At 46.0% G+C, this 21,466-nt stretch overlaps 1 protein-coding gene across 5 annotated transcripts in view; it reads left to right on the forward strand.

Moving 5' to 3' along the window:
* Positions 1 to 702: 702 nt before the first annotated feature.
* The window catches only part of PAK5 (p21 (RAC1) activated kinase 5), a 134,012-nt gene continuing 113,248 nt past the window's right edge, over positions 703 to 21,466 (forward strand). For 2 of the 5 annotated variants that reach the window (XM_064509999.1, XM_064510001.1), the window contains exons 1-2: positions 703 to 850; positions 5,606 to 5,776. The gene's annotated coding sequence lies outside the window, so the exon portion shown is untranslated. Of the gene's footprint in view, positions 851 to 876; positions 992 to 5,605; positions 5,777 to 21,466 lie in introns of those variants that run through there. The other 3 variants (XM_064510000.1, XM_064510002.1, XM_026094694.2) reach the window with 3 other exon arrangements.

Raw genomic sequence — 21,466 nt, forward strand, 5'->3', positions numbered from 1 at the left:
TGGATGGGTGAGTGAGGGTGGGGGTGGTAGGATGGATGCACATCTGGATGCATGTCTGGATGCATGGGTGGACGGATGAGTGGATGTCCAAGTGGATGTGTGGGTGGGAGAATGGGTGGATGGGTGAGTGAGGGTGGTAGGATGGATGTACATCTGGATGGATGGGTGGATTGGATGGGTGCACGCATTGATGCATGGGTAGATGGATGGTTGGATGTCCAAGTGGAGGTATGGGTGGGTGGATGGGTGAGTGTATGGGTGGACTGAGTGGGTGCACACATCGATGCCTGGGTGCATGGACACATGGGTAGATGCGTGGGTGGAGGGACGCGTGGGTGGGTTAGGTGGGCGCATGCACTGATGCATGGGTGGGTGGATGCGTGTGTTGACCGATGCACGGGATGACGGAGGGATGACCGCGTGGGCGGAGGCGCGGGGGGCTGGCTGGCTGAGCGAGCCCGTGGGGGGTGCACGGGTGGGTGTGTGCGCTCACGGGTGGGTGTGCGCGCACGGGTGGGTGTGTGCGCGCACGGGTGGGCGGCGCGCGGCCGCCTGGCAGCAGGACAAAGCGGCCGGTCGGCGGGCGCAGCCGCCCCGTGCGGCGGCGGTGGGGGCGGCGCCGGGCGGCGCCCTGCGCGGCGGGGCGGCACCTGCGGGCCGGGCCGGGCCGGGCCGGGGCGAGCGGCGCCGCAGCCCGGATGTAGCCGGCGCGGGAACATGGCGCTGGGGGCGGCGTGACGCCGCCGCCGCCGCCGCGGTAGGGGCGGCCCCGGGTGCGCGGAGGCGCGGCCGCTCCGCACCGCAGAGCGCAGCAGCACCGGGAGCGCCGGAGCCGGAGCGGGCGGCCCAGGTTTGGCTCCTCCGTCCCGTCCCGTCCCGTCTGGCCCCGCGGGGCTCCGTGGGGGCGGCCTCGGGCGCGGGGGCACCGCGGGGGCCGCGCCGGGTGGGCGCCCCGCTCCGCTCGGCGGGCGCCTCTTAAGGGCGGGTATAGGTGAGTTAGCGTGAACGGCGGGCAGGGCTTTTTTTTTTTAAGTGACAATGCTTTTAATGCTTTTTTTTCCTTAACTGACAATCCTTTTTTTTTTTTTTTAAATGACAAATTTTTATTTTATTTTATTTTATTTTATTTTATTTGGGGGCGTTTTGCTTTTCGGTCGTCCGTTTTGCCTGGGAAGTTGCTCCCAACTTTGTGTGCCTGTCGTGCCCCCTCGCAGGCTTGGCCCGCGGAGGCAGGTGCCCCGACTGATACGCGCCGGCTTTTGGGGATGCTCGCCGAGGTGCCTGCGAGGCTCCGCTTTTGTGTGCTTTTGCGTGCGACGGGTTAGAAATGCCTGTAATCTATTCATCTTTCTGCGCTCATTAGCCTTGGAGCCTCGCAGCTAAAGAAAATGGGCTGCGTAGTAACGGGCTCACTCAGATTGCGGTTGAGACTTTGACCAAAAAAGAGAGATTTTCTTTATTTTTTATTTTTTTTTAAATTTTTCTTCCTCAGTATTGATCAGACTCTGAGAATTGCATACAAACCAGCAGCTAACACGCAGGCTGCCCATCTCCCTCTTTGTTACCAGCCTGGTGTTAACAGAAAGAAACAATGGCTTTTTTTTCCCCAAATGCTCAGCATTAACCTAACCCGGCTGTCACTGCAGCTAAGGACAAAATTCCCACCAACTTGCGAGGGAGCAGAGGCCGGCAGCGAGCCCATGTGCTAGGCTTGCCCTTCAGAGACTTTTTTTATAGGCTTTAGCATTTGGAAAACAAGGGAGCAGCATTAGTGCTTGCCATAAGGTGGATCTCCGTGGCCCATTGATATGTGCTATATATAAGTGTGTGTATATATATATATAGGTACACTGTATACTGGGATGACGCTGAGGCATTGTTCCTAGTCTGTTTATTGCTAGAGCCTTTATTGGACAGTGAAACTTTAAATATTGCTGCTTGGGATGGCAGTGGAAACTTGGGCTCCCCCTCCCCGTGCGACAGCCCGCGTCAGTGGGAGCGGACAGCCCCCCATCACTGCCCGCGTGGAGGATGGGCGTCTCATCGCGTGGAGGGTGTCTTCATGCTTTGGGGAGCTGCTTTGGGAGCTTTTTCCCTTTGCTCTCAACTTACCGTTTGCAAAACGGCCCTTGGGGCTGCTTGTTTCTTCCCGACGTGGCACTTGCGCGCGTTGCTCTCCCGCGGGGCTGGTGACCGCCCGGGCAGGGAGCGGGGTCTGGCACTGCCGCCCCCGGTAAAGCCTTGGGAGCCATGGGTTGCCTTTTGGCTTGCTGCCTTTCCTCTTTTTATTTTTAGTGGTTTTGGGTGTATAGTTTGTCTCAGGTTGGTGAAAAGTCTTTGTTCTGTGTGGAATTGCATTTTTTTTCTTCTGCAAAGCAATTAGTCTGGAGTAAACTGAGTAAAAACACAGCGTGAATTTGGGGGAAAGGCAGTACCTGTCCTTTTGAAAACACTGAGGCAAAACTTTCTTCTCCTGCTTCAAACACTTTTTAAAAACGTTCTTGATCAAGGTGAAGCTGCACTTTTTAGAAGAGGAAAAACTTTCAGTGGAGGATTTTAGCTCACTCCACCGTAATCCTGCCTTGCTTTTGTGCTGAAGCTCAGAGTGGCGTTACTCACTTTTGCATTCGTTACCTGATCCTAAGGAAATGAGGCTTATGGAGACGTCTGTGTCACTCTGTCCTTCAGCTGTAGTGGCTGTTGGACTGTATTTAACAGGGAGTCTCGGAGTAACGCTTTGCCTGCGGAGGAGAGGCTGCATCGGTGCTGTCGCCGAGGCTGGGTTACGAGCCCTTGGAGAATCCCCGCAGCATGGCCCCACCTGAAGCCAGGCCTGGAAAATCCCATTGCTGGGGGACTTGCTTTGCTATTTTGGTGCCCTAATTAGCTTCCAGGTGATGTTTTTCTGATCCCCTTCATCAGTCGTGAGTGTTCACAGTAGATGGTTATTTAGATTTCCCTGAACTCTCAGGATCCCGATGGCTAATCCTAAATAATCAGCATGAAAGTAGGTAATGAGCAAGTTTCTTGCCAAGTGTTTTATTTCACAACTATTGCTTCAGCACTAGGGAGAAAAAGCGTAGTTCAGTCCTCAGAGGACTCGCGCCGCTGCTGTCGTGTGCCGTGAGTGTTTGTTATCTCGCCAGCCTCAACTCTTGCCGTGAGGCACCTGAGAGCAAACTTCTTGCTGCATTAATTAGCGATAATTATGACCTTCACGTTGCCTCATCAGCCTCACCTCTGACCTCAGGGCTTGTATTGAAGTGGGGGGGACAGGAGGTGCAAAACTACTCTGACATTGGTTGGCATACGTAATTTGGGTTTAAAGCGCAACTCTAGGACAACTTTGGTTCATACGGCTTAAGGTGTTGCCCAAGAGATGACGTTAGCACAGGTCTGTCGTTGGTAGTGTGCGACTTGAGCAAGGTATGGTAAGAGGAGGGGGAGAGGAAAACCGAGGGGGAGAGAGCCTCCACCTCCCACCCTCCTCTCTGACCCCACTCGGGCTTGACGCTTAAATCCAGTTACTGCTCTGAAGCAGCTCCAGTTAAGGATCTCGAGCTTTTGGCATCTACTTGTTCAAATTCATAAGTTCATTCCGGTTTTACTCGGAAAAACCTAAAAACAGAAGTCTTGCCAAGTGGCATGGGCTGAAACTGCTAGCAGGTGTCCGTGGGTACGCTTGGGCTTAACCACCAGCTGGAAGAGCGTTTCTGGCGTATGCGTGAACCTCTAACAAAAAACCTCGTGCTGAAATTTCTCCTCGGGATATTCAGACTGCGCTTCTGGTGTGAACGTGTTTCAGTCACGGTGCCGTTCCCGCTTCCCGGCAGTGTTTCCAGGGTTGTCTCTGCTTTGGTTCTCGCTGGAGTCGGTGGAGTTTGGTTGTTCGGTCTGCCGCGGTATTTGGCTACGTTTTCCGTGGATTTTGGTGAAAGTAGGATGAGCCCTCTGCCGCTTGCGTGAGGTGGTTACTCGTTACAGCCAGGCAAAACAAGGCAACACTGGTGCTGGAAATTTCACGCAGTTGGCATTTCTTACACCTGGAGGGCATATACTTTTTTTAATCATCTTCCAATTATAGTCTATTAAATTTTTCCACTAATTATAATCTGTTAAACATTTCCAAACAATCTTACTATGCTCAGTAGCCTTTTGAAGCATGACAGGCATTTTTTTTGCAGCTGCTTGCTCTGCAGATGAGCGGCACGGCCACTTGAGCCTTGTTTCCTATGGCCTTCTCTCTTGTGGTTGATCTCTGTGGTTTCCCAGGTGTCCCACATGGGTCTGTCTCATGCCGCAATCCCTTGCTCAGGAGGGCTTTCATAGGGTATCTCCTCCCCAGCTGCCTAAATACAAAGCTTGTAAGGACCTGATATCTTTGAGATTACCCTCCTCCTGAATTCAGTCCCAGTTGGCCAGCAGGTTCACTAGGGAGGACGGACTGATGTGCAGCACAGTTGCATCAGCCTCATTCTTGAGGGGGGAAAAAAGGGCTGAAAACTGGGAAGTTGCAAAAACACTAACAGCTGTGTGCAAAGAAACAATAAAGAGGCCATTTAAAAAAACAGAGCGAACTTCTGCGCACTCTATTAATGATATTTAATGTTCAGGCAACTCTAATTAAGCTTCTCATCCATTAGCCCACGCCGATTCACTGGGGACCCTCTGTTCGTGCCGGCATTTCAGCTTGCCTGTTACCAAACTCAGCAGGACGGTGGGGCTTGCTGTGGCATTTGGAGGGCTCTCTCCACAGCCGGAAAGGCAAAATATTTTCTGACAAAATGAACATCTAGACTTTCGTTTTTTGTTTTTTTTTCCTGGGGAGAAAAATGGGGGAGCGCCCTGGGGAGAGGGCGCTCTGCCGCGGCACGTGCTGGCGAAACGCCTGCTCCCGTTAGGTCGCGCGTAGCAAGCCGTGACAGACGGAGCCAGCTGTTTTGCATCTTTCCCAACTACTTTTTTCTGGGGCAACCGAAAGCGCTACTGCTTTTGCAAGACGCGTCTGGTGGAAGTACAAAGGTAATCATGTCTCGGAGCAGACAGCGCTAGGGTATTACTTCTTAAATTAAACCAACAAAGCAAAAATGATGCATGAGTTATGTTTCACTCTTCTCCTTTTATAGGCTAGATTGCTGTTTTCTATCGCTGACAGTTGCTGTACCCTAAAGAAAGATTTATTAAAACACAAGTGAGTGAGCAAGCTGTGTATATTGGTCGCTGTTTGTGTACCTGGAGCTGCTACGACTGCGGGCCCGCTGCTCTGGGGGGCTATAAGGACGTGCAGTGAGATGCCGTCGTGGCCCCCGGGGAGCCTGCGGCACTGGGCACACCAACACTGTGCACACGCGGTTGTGCAGAAGTGAAGATAGCCAGAGCGTGCCGGAGGAGACCAAATGGCCTGCTCGGGTCAGGTGGCGATGGGGTGGTGGGGCCAGCGTTGAATCCAAGCTCCTGGGCCACCGCTCTGGTCAGCCTGGTGTCCCAGGGGTGGGAGTCTTGATTCTGCTGATCAAAGATGCGGCTCCAAAAATAGGTTAAGCCAAAGATCTGAGATACCAAAAATAGCTCTACAGATTTTTCCTTTTTCTGACTTGTGTTTTAGATTTATTGTTCTCTGCTGGAGGCAGTTGAGAAGTGAAAGAGCGTACTGCAACTAAAGGCAAGCAAATAGTGAAAATATATATCCAGTCACCTCTGATGAAAGAAAACCGCCACAAAACTCTACGTGTCTCAGAAATCATCGTAGAAGCATACAGTAATCCAAAATAACAAGGTAAATAAAAATGTGCAATGTCACTAAAATCCACCCTTACCAAAGGTTTCATTGCTTTCATGGCAATTAAGGTACCCCAGAAAGGGAGCATGGGGAAATCACTGGTGACAAAGGGGAGGACAAAAGAAATGACAACGAACAAAAACTGGAACAAACAAATGGCATAAGAATTATCCTGTTGATAGCCGCTATAAAGCTTTTATTGCTGCATGCTCTGCTGCACATGAATAATTCATCCACCCCAAACTGTTGGCAGTCGGATCTGTGCAGTGTCTCTTCATCTAGGTTGTTTAAACGGTACCTGTTAACTCTGCCAGCCCCGTCCGGGCAGCGCTGAGCTCTGTGGCGTGCCGTGCCACTGATGCTGGTGCATATAGCATAAATACGATGCTGTTGTGTTCTTAATTTCTTGTTGTATATCGAGGCTCTGTTGGATGAGAAGAGAGCCAGGGAGAGGAAGCTGAGGCGGTCTTTTAGGTGATAACAACAGTACCAAGTTAAAACTCAATATTTGCTCAAATTCTCTGTGGGAATCTTCTTATTGCTAGGTTGAACTCCCGGTTTGCCACCTCCCTGGGTGTTCGGCATAGGCGTAGAGGACGGAGCTAATTACTTGTGCCCGAGCTATTTTGGGCGGCGAGCGGCGCATGGACCTGGAGGTCAGGAGGCACGAGGGCTCTAATCCCGGCTCTGCGGCTCTCCCAGCCACCGCCGGTCGGTTATTTAACCTTTGCGTGCTCCTACTTCCCTCTGCATAAAGAGAGGGATTATGGTAATAGCTTTTGAAAAGTTGGAGTGTTTTTTTTTCCTTTAAGGTGCAGTACGATCTAGTCTGAGGGGTCACTGTCCCCATCTGCAGTTTAAGACGGGCAGCTGAAGGGACTCGGTCCTTCCCAGGTGGTACTGGCGGTTTGCAGGATTATGAAAGCAGTGCTTATTGCCTTATCGGGCTGTTCGTGCCACGCAAATAACTACGTTAAAGAGATTTTTCATGAATCTGTTACTATTCGCAGAAGGGTCCTTAGAAACAACTGAAAGCCCTGTAAATGAGATGCAGTTCAAAAGGGTTAGTGCTGAACTCTTTGAAACATACGTAAAAAGTCAAAATGCTTAAATGTTTTATTTTTCAAGCCAAATCCTGCCTTCTCTATAGAAGCCTGGTTTTACATCTATTAAGCTGAAATGGGACTTTTGCCTCTACCTTAAGTGTAAAGGTCCTAAAAGTAACAGGTTTGCTGCCATTCTGCTTAGACTCTGGAGGGTTCTGGTTTTATGCTTTATAGAAAAAGGTAATTTCCTAGGTTGAAGAAATAGGAAGGATTTTGGGAGAGCAAGGTGAGTGCAAAATAAATGCACCCTTAGCTGTGCGTCTGTGCCAAGTGTCGGAGCATTCGGGAGAGAATACTGTTACGCTGCTCCTTCGCTCTCAGTTGCACACTGAACGCCTCTTCATCAAACAGCAGCGTTTCTTCCTATTTGTGCCTTGCTTGCGCTGGGTAAATTGCGGCCTCTGCCACTGAAAATAAATCAAAGGGCAGAAAAAAACATGGCTGAGCTGGAGCTGAGACCAACGTGTTAATGAATTTGGAAGAAGAACACCTAAGCCCAACCCCCTTTTTTTTCCCTGGGGAGACGGATTCCTTTGCTACCTCATGAGTAAGAGGCTACTCTAAATATTGGTAAAGGCAATGGAAAAAAAATGACTTTTTGGAAGGCTTTTGGCCTGTTACATGACATATGACATAGCTTTGGTGTATATATTCTGTTAGCAGGGTAATATGGCTGCTTATTTGGGGTGTCTCGTCATGAGTGTTTTTTGCACTCCATGGCCGTGCAGGGCCCAGGCGGTTTCCCTGGGGCAGCGGAGTGAGAAATCCTTCACCCCTGCAGCTGCTGAAGCTGGTTATTTATTGCCTGTCGCTCCGGTCGCATGAGGTAGTCGTTTCAGGCCATGAAAAAAGGGAGTGATTTAAGAGAGGGCAAAGCATCGCTGTTTATTGTTAGTAGGGTGTTTATGTGCGGGAGGTGTGCATCTCTTACTGCGTCTTTGGTGAAGCGTGCTGTGTTTGAGGGTGATGAGGGAAATGAAGAGTAGCAAAATTGTCTTCAACGCTCAGCCCGGAAAAGTTGATGCTGGCTGTGGGGGAAGCGGCCAGAAAGCCCGGGGCGGTTTGCTGTGGCTGTGAGGGGCTGAGGACAGAGGCAGGGCGTGGTTTGTAAGCAGAAATAACTGTTTTTGTTGGCATGGTAGAACTGCAAAAGCTAAGCAAGGTTTGGGTACACAAGCTCCTCTGCAGGTCAGAAATACAAGCTAAATGCAGGCTGGGAGTTGCGTGAAGGTTGCTTAGGCAAATTGGCCAAAGCCTTTCTGAAGGAGGATGCTTGGCGCTCCTGGGGAATCAGAGCCGGGCGCTCACGGGGGAGGAAGGGTGGCAGGCGGGGAAGGAGGACAAGTTGTCATCTGCGGAGCATGGTGCCGTTAGTGTGGTGGCTCGTTAGGAGACGGCACCCAACCACCATCCAGGCTACAGCGCGTGCCGGCAAGGTTTTGGGAAGGTATGTGGCCTGGGATTTTATGTTGGAAACGAATAACAAGCTAGTGGATAAGGTAGCGCGCTACTGGGAAGTGCTCCGGTGCCCGTGCAGTGGCTATAAGCTCAGCGTAGCCTGCTTTGGGAAATCTCTGTGGGTTCACCCATGTTTTATGCAGGAGCTCGAAATGATGCAGCCTGAAGCCTGGGAATCTATAATATCTTCTTATCGTGGGGAATATGTGCCCCATAACAACATGGTTAGAGAGGCCTCACTGCCAGGATAGTTCAGTTGTCTGCCGAAGTGGTTGCAGATGATGATTGCCTTTTCAGTTCTTGCTCTCTGTTCTGTCATTTTTAGGACAGTAAATTAATGATGAGACATAAATGGAAAAGCAAACAAGTTAGAAAAATCCTGTGTGTGGATGTCTATAATTGTGTTCTTGTGGCTCAATGGAAAAGAGAGCAGATCCTGCTGGAAGTTAGGGAGAGTTTGGCTATGGATAAGAGGAGTTATCCCCAGTAGTTGTCATGCCAAAACTGCATCCTGATGATGGTGCTTAGCCTTGAGCAGGTGGTGTAATACATATACTAAAGATCGTGCTGGGAAACCACATGCAAAACCAGGTGTCTTGTATGCCACGGAGGATTCATTCCTAGAAACCAGATGGGACACAAGGAGAGCGTCATTTGAACAGGGGCGTTGGTAGGACAGTAGAGTCCTGGTCCTGTTAAGGAAGGAAAATTGCTTTATGAGGGCAAGAAATATCACCTTTGAAACACAAGTGTCCCTCATTTGTTCATAGTATTAGAGGGGTGACACTGAGATCGCTGCTTTTGATGTGCAGGCCATGCTGTCCGTCCTGCACGTGTGCCTTCCTTGCCCTCTCTCTTTGAGGATCACTTCTTAGAGCTGTCAGACTTCACAGGTAAAGCAAGTAGGGCTTTTTCAAGTACTCATGAAGCACAGTGGATGAGGTAAATAATTTAAACGTTGGTGCAGAGCATTGCCAGCTGAAAAGTGACTTAAATCTCTTAATAGACTAATGTCAGGTGTCGTGTCCCCCCCCCCCCCCCAGTTTGGGGAGAGGATTATGGAATATGTCACAGATCAGCTGGAATATGCCACAGATCATCAGGACTTCTTCCTTTCTGAGAAAAAGGTTTGCCATAATAAAGTCAAGTTAAGGCCAGTGCTTCCTTTTTGGGGGCGATGCAGTCTGATTTGGACGTTACCGCTGCAACAAACACGTTACACGCAGCTCCAGGCAAGAAGCCTGACATCAGTGTGGTGGTTGCATAGGTAAGGGGGAAATACCTCAGTGAGGTCTTCATTCCCGAGCTGGGCTGGCTTGCATGTGTCAGCAACCATCAGCACACAGGAAGGTATTTTCTAGGCTGTAAGAACCAAGTGGGTCAGGTTTCAGTCTTAATTGCTGCTAACTTTGGCTGCTCCGAAATAGGGGAATTCAGAAGGTGAGTTTGGAGAGGTCAGGATGCCCAAAGCTATTGCAGGGCACAGGCCTGGGTAGGCAGGGGATGAGCACTAGAGAGGAGCTGTCCTGGAGCTCTCGTTTTTCTTATTTCCTTCACAACATGTACATGTTCAGCTGTGATAAATTCAGTCTGTGATTTACCAGCAGCTTCCCCGCAGTGCTGTGAGGAGAGGGTGGTAGAGCAAGCACCTCGTGTGCTTCCCAGGGGAGCAGGGCGGGCAGATGCCCTCCAGGGCAGTGAAAACCTCTGATGCCAATTTGTACAGGGTTGTTCCTTCAGCCTGAGAGCATTTTCCCAAGCTGTAACAACTCATGATTTTTACAGCTTCTGATCTTCCCTGATATTTTGGCCAAGATATTGGCAGCCACTTCTGGAAATGCAATGATCTGCATTCTGCAATGAAATAGTGGGCGCGTTTCTTCTTGTACCAGAGTTCACCTCATGGGGTGGCAAAACCAATGCTTTGTCCCTTTAGACTTCGCAGAAAGGACTGTGAGGGAGAAGCATATCGTGATTGGTGCTGTTGGCGTATATGTGTGCATATACGTTAGTGCATACGTGCTTCCCTCTTCCCCTCCATGCAGTCATACCCTGCAATCCTCAGCAAGGACAAATCCCCAAGAGTCTGGACTGGAGGTCCTTCATCTGAGAGCACCAGGATTTAAAGCCTGCTTCTGAGTTCATGCAAGTCAGTGAGAGTCCTTCCACTGACTTCAGGTGGATCCTTAGCCTTGCAAGAGTAGGATTAAGAGGCTGGGCTCAGGCAGGCTCATCTTTGTGCAGTGTTTCTGCTTGAATAAGCACTTTGACTTTTTCCTCAGCACCTGGATGCTACTTGCAAGAGAACTTTTTATTTAATGGAGTAAGGGTTTCTGTTCTCCTCCCCACACACACTGTTATATTTGCCATTTGCATTCTAACACATATATATCTCCCTGTTTGCTTTGCTCTTTGGCATCTCTGTCTTATTTATGTAACAGTGTCTTGCAGTTATGTTTCTGCCTCAGTTTCTGATTGCATGTGAAAAGGAAAAATACTCAGCTGTCCTGATTTAGCTAGAAATTAAACTGCAGCTATTTTCCATGTACTTAATGGGAAAAGTGGGGATAATTGCTAACTAATGCTTTCTGGTTTTATAAAAAAAAATGTGTGAAATACTGTCAAGTTGTCAATCAGCACAAAGATTGGATGATGTGCTATTTCACTGACAAGCTCCCTTTATTATGTTAGGCATCCACTTTGTTCCAGAAACTTGAGCTATTAAAATTTTGCCTTTTAATGTTTACTCTTTCCATCCTCTCTCAGTATTATTTAAGTAGCATTAGTGTACCTGTGCAGTATAACACAACAGGCTTAACAATGTTTGAAGAAAAGAGCTTTTAGCTGTGAAAATCATGGTGGTATTTAACTTTATTCTAGTCTTTCGCCCTGTCACTCAGCAATACACCTACCTGCCCTTGTTATTCCTTGTTTACTGGCAAAATATGTTAGCTTCCTCATTACTTCCTCGCTAGCTGGTATTTTCTTGAGCTTTGCATCGTAAAGCTAGCTTTGAAATGTCTTGTTAGGTGGAAAGGTGGAGGGTGGTTCTCTGCATCTTTAGTTGCTCATGATCATAATTCATTGTTTTCAGGAGAGTAAATGGTTACCTGTTTGCCTTTACCTCTCTAGTAATGAGATTGTATTCTCTACGTCTGTGAATTAAAACTCAGTGGTGCCTTTGACTGAGAAAATGTATCAAAAGTTTAATGGCAATAACTAGATTTGCCAACACCAGATTTAAAGCCTGGAGTCAAGCTCTAAAATATGAAGAGCCTGCCTTTATTATGAGCATTTTAAAGTCAGACAAGGGTGAAGCTTAGAGTGAACGTTTGTAGTCCTTATAGACCATTTCTCAAGTTTTTGCCTATACCTTGGACATAAAATTTACTTTGAAAGGAAATGAAGAGAAAATTGAGAGTAATTTGGAAGCTTTCTTCCAATTCTTCCTTGCGATCTGTGTAAAGCAGAGCAGCTCTCCTTCCCGGCATATTCCACCACCTCGAGCAGTGTTCGTAGCTTGCAGCGCGTCGCTTGACACGCCACCGAGATCTGGTGTTAGCGCGATTGCAGCAGGATCCTCTGTTCAGGGCAGCCTGGGCAGAGTGTGCAAAACCACTGGGGCTGCGTTCCCCTCCTGCTGTGGCAGGAGACTGCAGTGCCAGCACCGGGAAGGGTCCCAGCACGCTGTTGATTTAGACGTAAATAATACTAAAAAGTGTCATGATGTCATAGCAAAGCATCACAATCATCAAGGCAAATGAAGAGAAAAATAACGATACAGAAATAACAAACTGTCTTGGCCTGCAGATAAATCAAAGCTTAGCCCTTGATCTCCCACTGCTCGCTAGCCCAGAACATAAATCCAAGGGTTTATCATTAAGCTTAACGGGTCATAAAATCTGGGCTATTTTGGAGGTAGTTCCAGAGATTTGCAGCCCAGGCAGAGAGCAGCCTCTAAGCTGCTGTGCCTTGTATAACTAGGTAAATAGCAAGCTTCAAATAATACTATAAAGCTATCAAATGTAATAACTAACGCAGTCAGGCAAGTGTTGAAGGAGTGGAGCCTTGCTGATGGCAGAGCTTGCTGATAACTGCTGTGAGAGACCCCAGTTTAGAAAGATCCTTTTAATAATGAATTTCAAGTTCTTTTCACTTTACTTGAAGTCAGGTATGTGCTTTCAGTTTGGTTCATGCTTAACTCTCTCCCTTCTTCTGAACACGATTACTTTCTGCACTATGGGCCCAAGAGAGCAAACAGCAAAAAATAGAAACAAAGATACAACCTACAATTCAGTTACTTTATCATTGCAGTTTAAATATTTATGACAGTACTTCACAGCATGCTAGTAAATGCACGACAGCATATTATGTAAAAGTAATAAAATGTTAGAAATAGGAGACTTCACTACTGCACTTTGCTAGTAAATCTTTGCTACCATAGATGGTGAGGCTGTGTAAAGGCCATGTCTTTTTTTCCAATTATTCCATGTAAGGTCTGAATTAGCTGGTTACTGCCATTTGTCATCAGACATCCTTTAAAATTATGCTGTGTCCCTTGTTCAGGCAAGACTTCCCTTCAGGTCAGATTGCTGTAGAAGCTGGTGGGAGTTGGGCCAGAGGAAAGACTTCAGTGGTTGTGAGATGTCAGGATTTAGGATGTTGGAAGTGAGTAGGTCTTAGACCTGTGTAGAAGAAAGGATTTAGACAAGATGTGTAACTAAAGTAAGCGCCAGGCTCGAAACCTATAGCTAGTCCGAATCTTTTGGGGATGCACAAAGCACTGACCATTGTTTCCTTCTCTCCCACGTAACTGCATTTGGAAATATGCCACCCTGAAGCACTTGAGATGATATGAGATGACTTTGCCCTGAGCAAGCTTCCTCGGGAAATAATTATCTCGACCCAAGTGCTCACAGAAGTCTTACCTCAGCATAGCTACTTCTCATAACCCAAATCAAGGACTTAAAACCTGCAGTGAAATTGCCCTGTATTTAGGGTATAAGCAGGACACCATTCCTGTTCATTGCTGGTTTTTACACCACAACCGCTACTGTAGTGTCTGCAGGGCTTTCTAGTAGTGCATTTGGTGACATGGCCAAGGTGTGTCTTGCAGAGTTTGTTCTCTCCTCCTGCTCATGGGAGAAGTGTTTGAAGTTTACTTCATCTCTAGAATCACAGAATCATCAAAAGAAAAGGTGGGGAGGGGGGAAAGGGTTGGAGGGGACCTCTGGCAGTTATCTAGTCCTACCTGCTGCCCAGAACAGGGCTAATTTCAAGGCTGGATCTGGCTGCTCAGGGCTTTGTCAGAGAGACTATAAATAGATTTCACTTAAGTCTTCTCTTTTCCAAAAAACCTAGTTCCTTCAACTTCTACTTTGGGCGCATGCTCCAGACCCTTGCCATCGTAGCGGCACCCCAGTGGCCTCTCTTCATTTTGCCTCCTGTAGTAGGGGTACATCACTCCAGATGTGTCCTCACAGCTGTCTGGTAGAGGAGAATAATCACTTTCCTTGCCTTGCTGGCTAGATGCCTACTAACGGAGCCCCATATGCAGCTTGGGGTGAGCCTTTATAGAGAAAGGATGAATTTGGGGAGATACTGTACATGTGTGAGAGCAAAAGCAGCTTTAAGTTTCTGTTTGTAAAGCAGAAATCTGAAGCACGTTCCTTGGATCAGAAGCTGATGAGGTTTGTGATAGTTATGCTTTCAGACGTGACATATATGAATAATGATGATTGCTGAGGATGGCAGCTCTCTTTGCCAGACACATTGCACTTTACAGCCCTATTTCCTGCTTCTGCAACTGGCAAACTTTAATTATTTGTGGTGAAATTTGCCAAATTCTGCCTTAGATTGACTGTGTTGGGTAAAATTTCTGCCAGGGTGGTTCGCTTGTTTTCTAGAATGAGATGAAGGAAAAATATTTACCCATCTTTAATTTTAGTGATTTTTTTGAAAAGAAACTGTAGCACCTTCATGCTTTGAAGCAGGGATTTGAAATCTGGCTTGGAAGAATCAGTATCTAAGTAGAAATTGTCAGTAAAATCTGTATGTTCCCAGACTTCAGTCCAAGGGCTAACTGGTTTATCAATTCCTCCAGCTATTTTAGCATAAAGTGTCAAATGGAATTAAATTGAATTACTGCACTTAACCTGAGATGGCTGCTGTAGTAACTCACTGAATCAAGGTGGGATTTCTCCCACTCCCCAGTGTTTTAAAGACAGGCATGGGAAATCTGTGATTAGTTATATTTAAGATTTTCATGAAACCTAAAGAAAAAGTTAAAGATGATTTGTACTTGGCTGAAGAATGCTATTTATCTGTCATGATGGCTTTCCTAGCAGTACAGTACGTACTCTGGAAGGCACTTTGGTGCGAATCCATGCCAATAAGACCCAGCTTTGGAACCATATCATGTGGATAGATGAGAAAAGAAGCTGCTAACATGAGCAATAAGGCAACTTAAAACGGGCCTCAAAGGGCACATGTGCTGCAGTTTGTAGAGGTTGAGCGCTGTGCAGGAATTATTCTCTATGGTCATGGAGGGTACAGGATGTACCAGATGATTCATCTAATGTGCACAAATGTATGTTTACAAAAAACGATTGCTTGGTAATCGAGACCATTATCTTCGTCTTTGCTGAAGACACGTTGAGGATGCCAAGTAGGAAAGCGAGACGTGCCAGAATCAAGAAATGACAGTTGAAGTTGCCTGCGCAACTTCAGTTTTGAGCCTCTGTATATACAGGCATCTGTAATTGTGTGCACTGTTTTATGCAAAAAAAAAAAAAAAAATCAAGGTGGTGCAGCAATTGTTTTGTATACTATATTCTGATATCTGCTGGTGGGAGTTTTTTCGGACCCCCCCCCGCAGCGCTGAGCAGTGCCCCTTCCAGCATGAAGCTTGCCTGTGCAACAAGGTGGGAGTCTTGGGGGAGGCGACAGCCTGCGAGTGCTGCAGAGCTGCTGTTGCTTGGACTCGGGCTAGTCATTTTGTTAGTGGTGGATCAGCACTTTGGGTACGCTTGGTGCTTTACCACCCCTCTTGACCCCCGTGTCTCTGACCTGTAAAGCTTCAGTTTTAATGCCGTAATTCTACAAATACTTTTTCCTTACTTTATTTTCTCCAGTTTCAGACATCAGTATGCTGCTGGACTGCTGTCTCTTGCAGTGATGTGGGGTCAGGGCCTCAAAGTCTCTTTGTATATTTGAGAAAGGGAGCAGAACAGATGCAACTTGATTTTTAAAAAATAGCGAGAGTTTCGTTCCATGGGCCGAAACAGATCCGCTCGAGTGCTGTAGCAAGATGTCGCTTGGTCTCGGCCCCCTTTTAAAATGGGTGCAGCCATTCCAGGACTCCACAAATTTTTCTGTCTCCTTCTTAAATTTCTCTTTTCTGAGAAAGCATTGAGTGTTTCTGAGTTCTGCTGCTTTATATAGGCTCCGTTTCCTCCTCCTGTCACCACTCACTCCCTGTTCTCCCCCGCTCCCGTTACTAAAATCTCCTCTCCCCAATGCGTCATCTGTGTCAACAGACCTCTCATCATCCTCGGTGTAAAATCAAAGCAGAAGACACTCGAAGGAAAAGAAACAACCTTGAATCCCCATTAAGTTTTCAAGTGGCTGGAAGTTGTTTCTCAATCAAAGGCAGAGGGCAGGAGTCTCTTGGGTCTCTTCTACTTCTTGCTTCTTCCACGCATCTTAATGCAGCACCTTCCCCCGCTTCTCATTCCCAGGGTTAGCTCTGGTTGCGTTGCCAGATGAAAGGCATGGGGGAGTACCTCAGTATATAGGTATGAATTGCAAAATTCCTTTAATAAGAGTGATAGTTGGCATTCTGGAATATGGCAGCTTTGATAGGGAGCTAAATTGGAGAGCCAGCAGTTCTGGGAAGATCGGTGAGACAGAAGACATGCATGATGACAAAGCTTGCCTGAATTGGCTGGTGAGAAATAGTCCTCTGGATTAGTGTAGCAACCGAGTCCTGATACTCCATTTAGTTGGTACAAAGGTGCTCAGGATAGTAGGAATAGCTCTTAGGGGAACTCGGTGCCAAGACCAGGAGGTGGTGCCTGTTCGTTTAACTGTGGTGCTGTGAATGGCATGGTGTTTGGGTTCCTTTGCAATAGTTCATTAATTTAGCTATCTGATTTCAGGCTGCCTTCCAAACATTTGCACTGAAATTTAGAAATGCAAATGGGGTTCCAGAAAGTGTTTTCACAGGTATTAGAATTATATCTTAGAGACTTTTAGCTGATACAAAGGGAGACACATTTGAAAATAATTTCTAGTGTTGGTAAGTGATCAATCCATGCTACACCTTTGGAGATGGGATAACAGCAAACAAAAATACTCATTTTTAGGCCAGACAGAAGTATTTTAAGTGAGCTGACAAATTCGTTTTAATGTAATCTGGGTATGAGCACTGGTGTTGATTGTGCTGGAGACCTCCAGTTCTGACAAGGTGTTTGGTCTTGATAAATTTTTTATTTTCCTACTTTTCGTTTCACAAGGATGTGCCTACTGGTATTGATTAAAATTGCATCACAAGGAAGAAACAAAAGAAAAATTAAGTGAATGCTGCCAGATTTTTTTTCCTTCTCATTTTAACTCACAAACCTACAACTTTGAGTAGGAATGTTCAAAATTGTCTTTGTGATGACCGTCTTTCTATCTAGTTTAAAATCATTTGCCTTCACAAGAGGCAATTATGCTCCAAACTGACAAATGAAAAGATGTGACAACAGCAGAAAAACTGATTATTCATGCAATCTTTCTTACGTAAAATAGCTAACTAATCTCTCTGTTTCAGTTCTTGAGTGCTATTGCAAATATCATCCTGAAACATAACTGAATTCTCAGTATGCTGGCAGCTTGCTTCTCATCCCTAATTGCTTTCTGTTGTCACAGTGATAGTTTTTGGTTTCAGAAATTTTCTCTTTTGTCACTCTAGTTATTGTTGCATTCACCACAGTTTTCATCCTCCTCTTCCTCTGTGGCCAGTAAAAGTGGGGTGCAAGGAATGAGGTTTGTGCTCACTCTAGTCTCTCGTTTAGAAAAATAGGGAAATCTCCAGAATAGCTGGTCTTCTGCTCTGGCCATCACCTTTGATACTGTTGAGTTTGAGGTCCTGGGGGAGTGTACCTGTTGACAGATGATGTTGTCAGAGAGGGAGGTACATCTGCAGATATTTTAGTTTATTGGCACAAAGGTGTTTGACTTATCCTGGTCCAAAAAATGAGGAATGAGAGGATAGCATCTGCTAATATGTAGGATCTTTCTTACTAAAAACAAAAAAAAATCTTAGTTTTAAAATTTAGATTTAAGTTTCACAAGTAGCTGTAATTAATGCAGCGTCATGCTTGAAATCTTTTTATGGGCGAAAGGACACACGTCCTACGTGTGAAGACAGGGATGTATTCTTAGTGTAATTGAAATCCTAACAGTCTAACAAAATTATTATTATTCCAGCTCTAGTTATTACAGAAAAAGAAAATAAAGAATACTGTTACATAGAAAGTTTCAATAATGAGCCAAATACTGCCACGCACACATTTCCTACTGTCTATCCCTTTCTCTGCTGTTTTGCTCACCCACTGCCCCTCTGAGTCTTAAAGTGGGTGTTGTGGGAGCACAGCACAGGTGCTTCTGCTTTTACTCCAGATTGCTCTTCATATAAGAAAAGAGTGGGAAAAGTGGTTTTTTTTGTTGTTTCATGTTTTTTCACTTTTCTTTCTCTGACTTTCTTGGCTCCCCTATTGGTGTTTCTAGCTTTCTGTTCCTTGCTGGGTCATCAGCTTTGGCTGGGGGCAAGGGGGACTTACAAGTTTTGGTGCCCCAAGTCCTTCTCTGGGAGTGTGATGTTCATGCTGGGATTTATTCTTCTTTGCTGGGAGAAGCAGGATGTTGATGCTGATGGTTTCTTCACCCTATCTCAAGGATCCTCTTGGGGCTATTTTTGTCTTCTAGCATGCTTTTACACCTTGACTCTTTCTTCAAGTCTGCAACTCTATGTTTTACCCACATTTACTGTATCCGGAGCAGCTTAACATGTTGGATACTTCTTCTTTATTCTCTGTTACCCCTGAAACTAGTTTTGCCCAGCTCCAAGGCCTATGTTTCTTTGCCTGTTGGTGCATTGTTTATAGGGCCCATGTTATATTGGCCCTGGGGTCTCCAAGGTCAATCCGTGCCCCCTCTTTCATCTTTCTGTACTCTTCTACACCCGCTCTCGAGGCCTCTGCTGTTGTACTGTGCCTACGTTGTTATGCCAGAATCATAAATCAGTCATTCTACACCAAACCTGCCCGTTACTGCTATCTGTGTGAAAGTGATGGCTTCTGTACAAAGGTAAGCCACCTGCTCAATGGAAAAATTGCCGTTGCAGCTAAACAAGCTGCAGCAAAGCTCCAGGCAGAATGAATGAATATATATATATATATATGTATATATGTGTGTGTATATATATGTATATATGTGTGTGTATATATATGTATATATGTGTATATATATATATATATTAAAAAAAAATTATTTTTTTAAGGCAGGTGTCAGTGTTTGTGTTTCTCCATGACCTGCTCCCAGACCACTGCTCCTCGGGGCACCCTCGCTGCCCTTCTTTGTGCCTCTTACTGCCTGCTCCATCCCACGTGGGACAGAGCCACTGGGTCTGCCTGGTGTTCAGTGTGCATATGCATCAGTTCCTAGCGTCATATTGATGCTTTCTGGTTTTGTTCTCCCTCTTTCAGAAGGATTCTTTGCTTTCTGTTGTTGTCTTAATTGTTGCTCAACATTAAGATGATGTTTTTAGAGTACTGTTCATAAAGCCATCAAGATCTCTTCCCTGATTCTTAAAGTTAATTTAAAAAAACCCTACTACCGTCCATAGCAAGTTAGGTTGCTCTCCCTGCTGTGTGTTAGTTTGCAATTCTCAATGTGGGATTTCTTTTGCTGTTAAGTTTTTTTTTGACTGAGAAGCAGGCACTTAATGGCTGTAGCAACCAGATTTTTAAATATCATTAAGATGCTTGTCCAGTCAACATGGAAGCAGTCATATTTTTCCATCATTACTGTCTATGAAAGAAGAATAGAAAAGCTAAAGTTCAGATCACTGTCCTGGCGCAAGCAGTCATACTAACATATTATCGCCATGCTCTCCGGAGTTAGGTATGGCATTTCAAACCGCTGGGGTTCTGTTGATGCTCTTAGCTCACCTACTAAGTTTTGGGCTTTCTTGAACATACAGGAATGAGAAGCAGAAATGGTGTTGTATAATTTGCACTGTGGTATTAACTATTTCCCCCGAGTTTTTTCTTCTGCTTATAAAAGTTGTGTAGTATCCATTTATCCATGATTTTTGTCAGTATGCTGCTTTTCAGTAATTCTGGTCATCATCTGGTTTTTGGATAGTCAAACATCTGTCTAAAAGCATGCATTTATTCCATCTTTGTCTGCTTTTCTATTTTCATATACCCCCTCTTCAATGGGATTTGTTTATTAAGACTGTTTTTCTGTTTCCTCTAGAAACATTACCAATTTCTGACCTTTCTTTGACATTAGAGAACTTTGTGGTATTTACTCCTAGGGGAAGTGCTATCCTGGGATATCTACCTTTCAGTTCTCTCTCATTCTTGGTCTTAAAATTTCCCTGTAATCTCTTTAATTTTCCAAGCCCGAATGTTGGCCCCAGTTTGTTTAGAGGAGGCCTCTCCTTTTCTAATTAAGGCTCGACCTGGTCCAGGGGTTTGAATTTGAATCAGTTTTAAACCTCCTTCCAAAACTCTTTCTTCATCTGTGTTTTGAGACTTTCGCCCTGTATCAGCCTGTGTGGAGTAAAGGAGCACTGCAAGAGCATGTTACTTCAGTGTACTTTGGTGTACTTCAGCCGGAAACATGTACCAGCCTAAACTTACCCATCAGCCCAAAATTTTGCCTGCAGCATCCTCTCTGTCCATGTAGAGTTGATATCTGAATAGCTCACAGCTACTACCAAGTCCATTCACAACATTTCCCAAATGTCTGGGAACGTGATGTGTTTCAAGGAGCACAGAAGGTTGTATTTCACCTTAAACTATTCAGCCATGCACCGAGTTTAAGAGAAATGTCTTAGATGTGGAAGGTTTGGGGGAAATTCAGTTGCTTTGTTGCCATTTCATAAGCTGGAGGTCATCACTGCCAGATTCTTTGGAGAAGAGCGTTTTTTTAATATTACCAGCATTCATGCTTGGCCAGGTGTTGAGGGCTTTGAAGTTTCTGAATATCTAGTAGCTTGGTCATGGTACAAGATGATCGCCTTGAACACTGTCACACCAAGGCTCACCCTGCTAACGCTCGTGTGCAGCAGTCGGACCCTCTCTCCGAGGGGTGCCGTAGCCTCCGAGCACGCCATGCTCGCTGTGGACATTTGGCACCCTGCATGTCACTCCTGGGACATGTCAAGGGCATTGGTCGGACTTCCCGTGCCTGCTAGCGGCAACTGCACAACCTGTCTGTTGTTTCTAAGAAATGCTGCTGCCTTTCCTTAGCTCCTTCCCAGGAGCAAGGGATCTCTTGGGGTGCAGATGTTCAGGAGGTCGGATATTTCCTAGCACGCTCGTTGGGGACGTATGGACAATCCTGGAGGTGAGCATTGTAGCCATCTTTAATCATGGTGCTAAGTTTAAAAAGGAAGAGAGAAGGCATTCAGATGCTAGTGTGTAGCCAAGAAATAATCATAATGCCTGACTACATCTTCTGCTGCTTGTTCCAGATTAAGATCATCTGTTCAGAATATATTTAAGCAAATGGAGTATTCATAATTCTAGATAAAATTAAGGGGGGGAGGTTGTTCCACATTTTGAATGCAAATGTTTAAAACAGATGCAGTCTGCTAGGAAGCCTCACATTGAATTGCATGACTTTAAAGGCAGAGGACATCCATTTTAACCAATGAGAGTCATTAGGAGTTAAGAGTTGTTCTCCCCCCACTTTGAAAGTAAATGTGTTTCAGTTCTTCAATGCAGCTGCCAATTTTGCATCTCTTCCTGAAGGCCCTTTCCCTTGCTGAAAAGTGATGTAAAAATGTGGGCTGCATGCTAATCCAGTTTAAGATGCCAAGCTTCCTTTCCACCCATGTGCAGTT

Source organism: Dromaius novaehollandiae, chromosome 3 (assembly GCF_036370855.1).
Source record: "Dromaius novaehollandiae isolate bDroNov1 chromosome 3, bDroNov1.hap1, whole genome shotgun sequence".
Lineage (NCBI taxonomy): Eukaryota > Metazoa > Chordata > Aves > Casuariiformes > Dromaiidae > Dromaius > Dromaius novaehollandiae.